At 42.1% G+C, this 6,065-nt stretch overlaps 1 long non-coding RNA gene across 1 annotated transcript; it reads right to left on the bottom strand.

Moving 5' to 3' along the window:
- Positions 1-3,268: 3,268 nt before the first annotated feature.
- On the bottom strand, positions 3,269-4,983 carry LOC133438622 (uncharacterized). Its single transcript, XR_009781695.1, has 4 exons — positions 4,531-4,983; positions 4,172-4,396; positions 4,014-4,094; positions 3,269-3,894 (listed from the first exon to the last, which is right to left on the bottom strand). It is a non-coding gene; the product is annotated as an uncharacterized LOC133438622 (long non-coding RNA).
- Positions 4,984-6,065: the final 1,082 nt, after the last annotated feature.

Here is a 6,065-nt window from a genome sequence, read left to right as displayed (position 1 = left end):
CAATGCGTTCCGGATGGGGCAAAAAGCGCACGTTTGTGCACGTTGCGCAAAAACGTGCACGCCAATCGCTAATAAAAGTCATACCCATCGATTCCCGATTAAGGCGCACGTTTCTACGTTTTTACTTTTCGCGTTTTCTCAAAGCTGTAGGAGGAGTAGCCGGACAAAGTTTTTACGGAAGAATATATAAATAATAATAAGCCTGAGCAATAGTATGAGTGCCTCGTGCTGCGCACGAGGCACTCCTCCTCCATTGAGCTTGCGCAGCTCAATGGAGGAGGCGTGCCACGTGGCGCAGCCGTGGCACTAATAATAAGCCTGAGCAATAGTATGAGTGCCTCGTGCTGCGCACGAGGCACTCCTCCTCCATTGAGCTTGCGCAGCTCAATGGAGGAGGCGTGCCACGTGGCGCAGCCGTGGCACTAATAATAAGCCTGAGCAATAGTATGAGTGCCTCGTGCTGCGCACGAGGCACTCCTCCTCCATTGAGCTTGCGCAGCTCAATGGAGGAGGCGTGCCACGTGGCGCAGCCGTGGCACTAACTAGACCAAAATTCCCGGGAAATTTTGAAGTGCCACGGACTACTGCCGGATGATCGCGATTTGGCAGCTACCCTGGGGGACTCCACAGTCCAATGACTTACTATGCGATAAGGCACCTTTTAAAATAAACTTTTTGTGACCTTTCAGACAGATAGCTCTTAAACCATTGAATTGCAGAAAAATTAAAACCATAATTAATGAGTTTAGAAATTAAAATGTCATGCTCAATCACATCAAAGGCAGCACTGAAGTCAAGCAATGCTGTTCCCACAAGCATCGAGTCATCAATTGATGTTAACCAGTTATTGGACATCTGTGTCATTGCAGTGCAGTTGGAGTGGCCAGACCTATAAGCATGTTGGAACATTGTTGTTAAATCATTGTAAGAAAAGTAATCTTGTACTTGCTTGAATACTATCATCTCCAATAATTTACTGAGAACAGGTAAAATACTTATAGGCCTACTATTTGGACCGCAGAAAGTTGATTTTGTATATTTGGGTAAAGGAATGATCTAACCCTCCTTCCAAAGTTTAGGACACACACCACTAATCAGACACCTGTTGAACATGTGACAGAGAAGCTTCGAAATTACCGCAGCAGATGATCTCAATAGCCTATTGTCCAAGTTGTCCATTCCAGCAGACCCACCAACAGTCAAAGATTTCAGCAGCAATTCCACCCGCAAAACACTGACCAGATGACATTCAAAATGACATAACTTGTTTTTCATAATTAATTTTTTTATCAGCTCATCTGAGTTAGTATCAACAGTACAATGCATTTTCTCTCTGAGTTTAGAACCCTTGTTAACAAAATAATCCTTGAAATAATTTGCAATCTGAGTTGGCTTATTTAAATAAACTCCATTCAGTTCAACAAAAGAGGTACAGGTAGATTTTTTCCCCATAATTTCATTAAGTACATTCCATAATTTCTTACTGTCCGTACCGCTGTCAGAAATTCTTTTCTGATAGAAGTTTTTTCTTTTTGACTCTGTTCACTTTGGTCACATGATGCCTTTGTATACAATAAAGTTTTCTGTCCACAAGAGAACCCGAGAGAACAGCAACCTTCTTAGTCCTTTGAGCCATTAAACTCTTTAATTCAGAATCAATCCAAGGAGCACTTTTGGCTTTAACTGTAAACTTTTTTAACTGAGCATGACTGTTAACAACTCTCAATAGCACATACTTAATGTTATCCAGCTCAGTGAGAAAATTATCCTCATTGAATATCTTATAAGTTCTTTTTACCATAATATTGGGACAGGCTTTAGGACGCTTTTTTCTCCTGGAGACAGCCACACAGTTATGGTCACTAAACTGGTACAAAAACAGGTGTGGAGCACATATCAGGGGTATTAGTGAAAATATGATGGATACATTTTGATGTTGGAGATCTAGCAGTGTTAATAGAAATTCTTGTAGGTTGATAAATTAATTGGGATAAACCACACATATCAGTCATATATTTAAGCTTGTTCTTGAGAGCACACTCATCAGATAGCCAATCAATGTTCAGATCACCCATCCAGTACATCTCTCCGTTTTCTTCAGTCACTTTATCTAGCATATTACATAATGCATTTAAATATTCTATCCTGACACTAGGTGGCCTGTAACAACATCCAACAAGTATTGGTTTTAAATAGGGGAGATGTACCTGCAGCCATAACATTTCAACATCATCAACCATCAAGTCATGTCTCAATTTAACAGGATAATGGTCATGTATTAGAATGGCCACACCTCCAAACCTATTTCTATCATGTCTATAAATTGAATAGCCACTTATAGAAACTTCTGAATTGTTTATAAAACTGTCCAGGAGGTTTCAGAAATTGCAAGAATATCTATATTGTTCAATTGCAAAAATAAAGAAAGGTCTTGGATTTTATTCCTCAAACTACATGTTAATATGTGCAAGGACTAAGCCTGAGGGTAGTTTGTTTATACCAGTCATCTTATCACATACCTCAAGTTGTTAAATCATCATCACATTCATCAGACATATTGATCCAGCTCTGAAAGTTCATGGATAAGCAGTGTATTTGCAACCTCTGGGTTTCCATTAAGCTTAATGTAGATCTTACAGGTGGCAGTCCAGGTGGCTTGTATTTTGTTATCCTTCCTCAGAACACGTGCTTGGCGGGCAATGTAGGCGTTTCTCCTCGTCAGGTGATCATTTAGATATACACTAGAGCACTTCAGCTTCCGGCCTTGCTTCAGGACATCCACCTTTCGTTTTCTGAGGATTGTGTGTGTGTTTCCCTGAAGAGTTCATGCACACCTATGGGTGTGTGTGTGTGTGTGTGTGTGTGTGTGTGTGTGTGTGTGTGTCAGAGAGAGTAGAGCTAGTGAGTGTGTGTCTGTGTTTGAGTGACTGAATGAGTGAGTCTATGCATGTACTCTGCATGTAGAGTAAAAACTGTGGGAGTATGATGATAATGTATGGAAGAAAGTGGAAAAATCTTGAAGGCTTGGAGCTTGAAGTGAGCGATGACATCATTGCACATGTGCGTGTGTCTGTATCCATTTGCCCAGATGATAATCATATGGTCAAACAACAGTTAATCCAATACATTTAGAAATTAAATGATATAATAATCATCAATAACACCTCTATTATATGGAACACCAGGACAAAACCAGTACTGTACAAACATGTTGTTTATTAAATGTCAAATATTCAACAAAGTAAACAACTCTGATTCAAGTAAATTGTTCTGCATAACATTTTACATATGTCTTTAAGTAGTATATGGTTTTACACAATATTAATCTTGAAGTGAATTAAGCTTAAGATAATATTTCAAAAATATAAAAATTATGCAAGAATGAAATTACAGATGCATTCAAAATTGTATGGGTGCAGACAAGATCATTGTGCTAATAATACAATTGTAATTTAGATCATCAAAAGGTAAGTAATAATCATGTGGACAACATTCATTAAGAACATAAAGATACAACAATATAATGCAGTTAAGTGTATGATCATAAAAACATGTCGAGAATTAAATTTTGAGAGAATTGAAGCCTTACAATGCAGAACAAAAGAATAGAGAAGTCTGGGTCAATCTACCATGATTTGTCAGACCAAGAGCCTCTCATTAAAATATCAAAAACTGAACTGTTATTGTGACAATTAAAGTTGCAAATATGGACAATAGACTTCCATTCACAACAGATGTGAGGACAAAATAAGTCCTGAGTCCTTTACAAGGATTGAGACTCACAGAGGTCAAAGGTCCACATCAAAACCAGTGAGGATCCCTCTGTCTGATGGGCATTCATGTGGCAGCAGAATGTCTTTGGACAGTGCAGAGCAGTGGTCATCTTCCTCTTTCCTGAATACACAAAAGCAGAGATATCAGCACAACATACATCATAGTTATTTCTGAATTTAAATTCAGTATACAAATTAGCCTTACAATTGCTCACACACCAGGACAATAGAAAATCTTACGTCTGTGTGGTTGCTGCATCAATAGAGTTGTCTCCAGAGCTGCTGTTGTCACTTGGTCTGCTACCTGGATCTGTTGTAGCCCTGATTTGGAAACAAAGAAATAATCAATAAGTTGTAGTTTTCAAAGCAAGTGAATCATCAAGAAGAAAGCTGCATACATTGGCAGAGCATCTGGCTGATGAGCACCTGCCTGAGACACATTGAACTGCTGCTGTGGCCCCTTGGACACATGTTGGACCGTCTAGGAAGTCTCGCTGATGCAGCAGAGTGCTGCTACATTGCTGCAGCTCTTCCCATGACCAACCGCAGGTCATCCATGGCTCTACTGGCTCCTGCTGCTCCTGGACCCTTCCTGTAGCCAGCCCAGGTATGCCTGATCCTGGCTGTACACCAAAGGAGAATGAAAACAACTTTATACATGTGTGTTGAAAAGTTTTTTTAACATAAGATTAAAAAACTTCAAAGAAATGTGAGCATTGAAAAGTCAAATCAAACTAACATCTAACAGTATACTCACCTCTGTCTGTAAGTGCACCTTGCCTGCATCCTCAGTGGCTCTGTAAGTACAACTGACAATATTACACCTGCAGGGGGACTATTCACCCATAGCTGGGACAGCGGTTGACAGGCACCAGGGTTTATCCACACAGTGGTGGCCCTGACGCCGTGTCTCTGGGGCCCGCTGCTGCTCCGAGATCCCCTGCAGTTTAGCCTGGGACCGTGAGGTACCCAGTTTCCGTGTGTGGCCCCGGGGAGGCACTGCAGGAGTCTTGGTAGTGGAGAGGCTTTGTACTGGCAGGAGGAAGCTAACTAAGTCAACTTCTTTTTTTCACCCTCCATTCAGAAGGCTAGCCAGCGGCAGAAGCAGTGAGCAGAGAGCAGCACAATGCAGCAACATGCACTAGCTCCAAGCACCACACTACTGCACTAGACGCTTCACACATACCCTGTGTTAGCACACAGCAGTGTGTGCTAACACACACACACAGACGCACACACACGCGCACACACACACACACACACACACACACACGCGCAGACAGACGCACACGCAGACAAACACAGATGACAGACATACACAAAAACAGATAAACAGAGAGGGGGTGCTAGAGAGGGAAAGGTGGGGAAGGAAGAGAGAAGGGGAGGGAATGACAAGGATGTGGATGAAAATACTTACCGTATACCTACCGAATACCTACCATTTCATCTGGGCTGGGCACCTTTTCCGAATTAAACAACATACCTACAAGGGCTCTTTTCCACAATAAAAGACCACAAGAGGAAACCTTTCTCAACCCAAAACCACCATGAGTTGGACCCCAGGCCATATTCACCATAAGCATCCAGATACCAAAAGAAAATAACACAATGAACCACAAGAACTACCCTAACAACAACTACCCTAACAACAACAACAGGCCATCTTGCTCAACCCCAACCACCATCAACAACAAGCTGTGAACTCTGCCAAAGAGTACTTCACAGATGACTTGGATCCGAGGCCACATTCCCCACAGGCATCCAGACACAACACCACTAAAGCAAAACCACTTCACTCAGAAGACAAGCCTCCCGCTTCTGGCGAAGTCAAAACACAGTACACCGGATCGTGATAACTGTGATACGATTGCAGCACACCTGATTGAAGGCAACATTGTGGTTGCGATATGTAAATATGATCAATCAGTGTCCGCTTTTCGGTCGTTGCAGCGGAAACAAGCTGGCTATAGCCTCTGGACCGAAACAACTCCCATATGGCTTTCTTCCCTTTGGAGAGCAAGTCTTCATTGAAGTCTCCACAAACCACTACAGGCTGGCAACCCATCATCTCTAAAGTGTCCAAGAGGCTTTGCATGTTTGCAAGAAACACGTCAAGTTGGATATTTGGTGGTCTGTACACAGTGGCTATCAATGCTCTGACAGGACCCTCAACCTTGACGACGGCGAATTCAAGGTCGGGCACATTTTGAATGTACCGTCGGGCCTCTGCTTGTAGACAGCTCCTGTAGTACACTGCAACTCCACCTCCATCTTTCATAGCCATATCCGCTC

This window comes from Cololabis saira, unplaced genomic scaffold (assembly GCF_033807715.1).
Source record: "Cololabis saira isolate AMF1-May2022 unplaced genomic scaffold, fColSai1.1 scf110, whole genome shotgun sequence".
NCBI lineage: Eukaryota > Metazoa > Chordata > Actinopteri > Beloniformes > Belonidae > Cololabis > Cololabis saira.
Note: the sequence above shows the minus strand (reverse complement) of the source record. Positions and strands in the feature narration are given on the sequence as shown.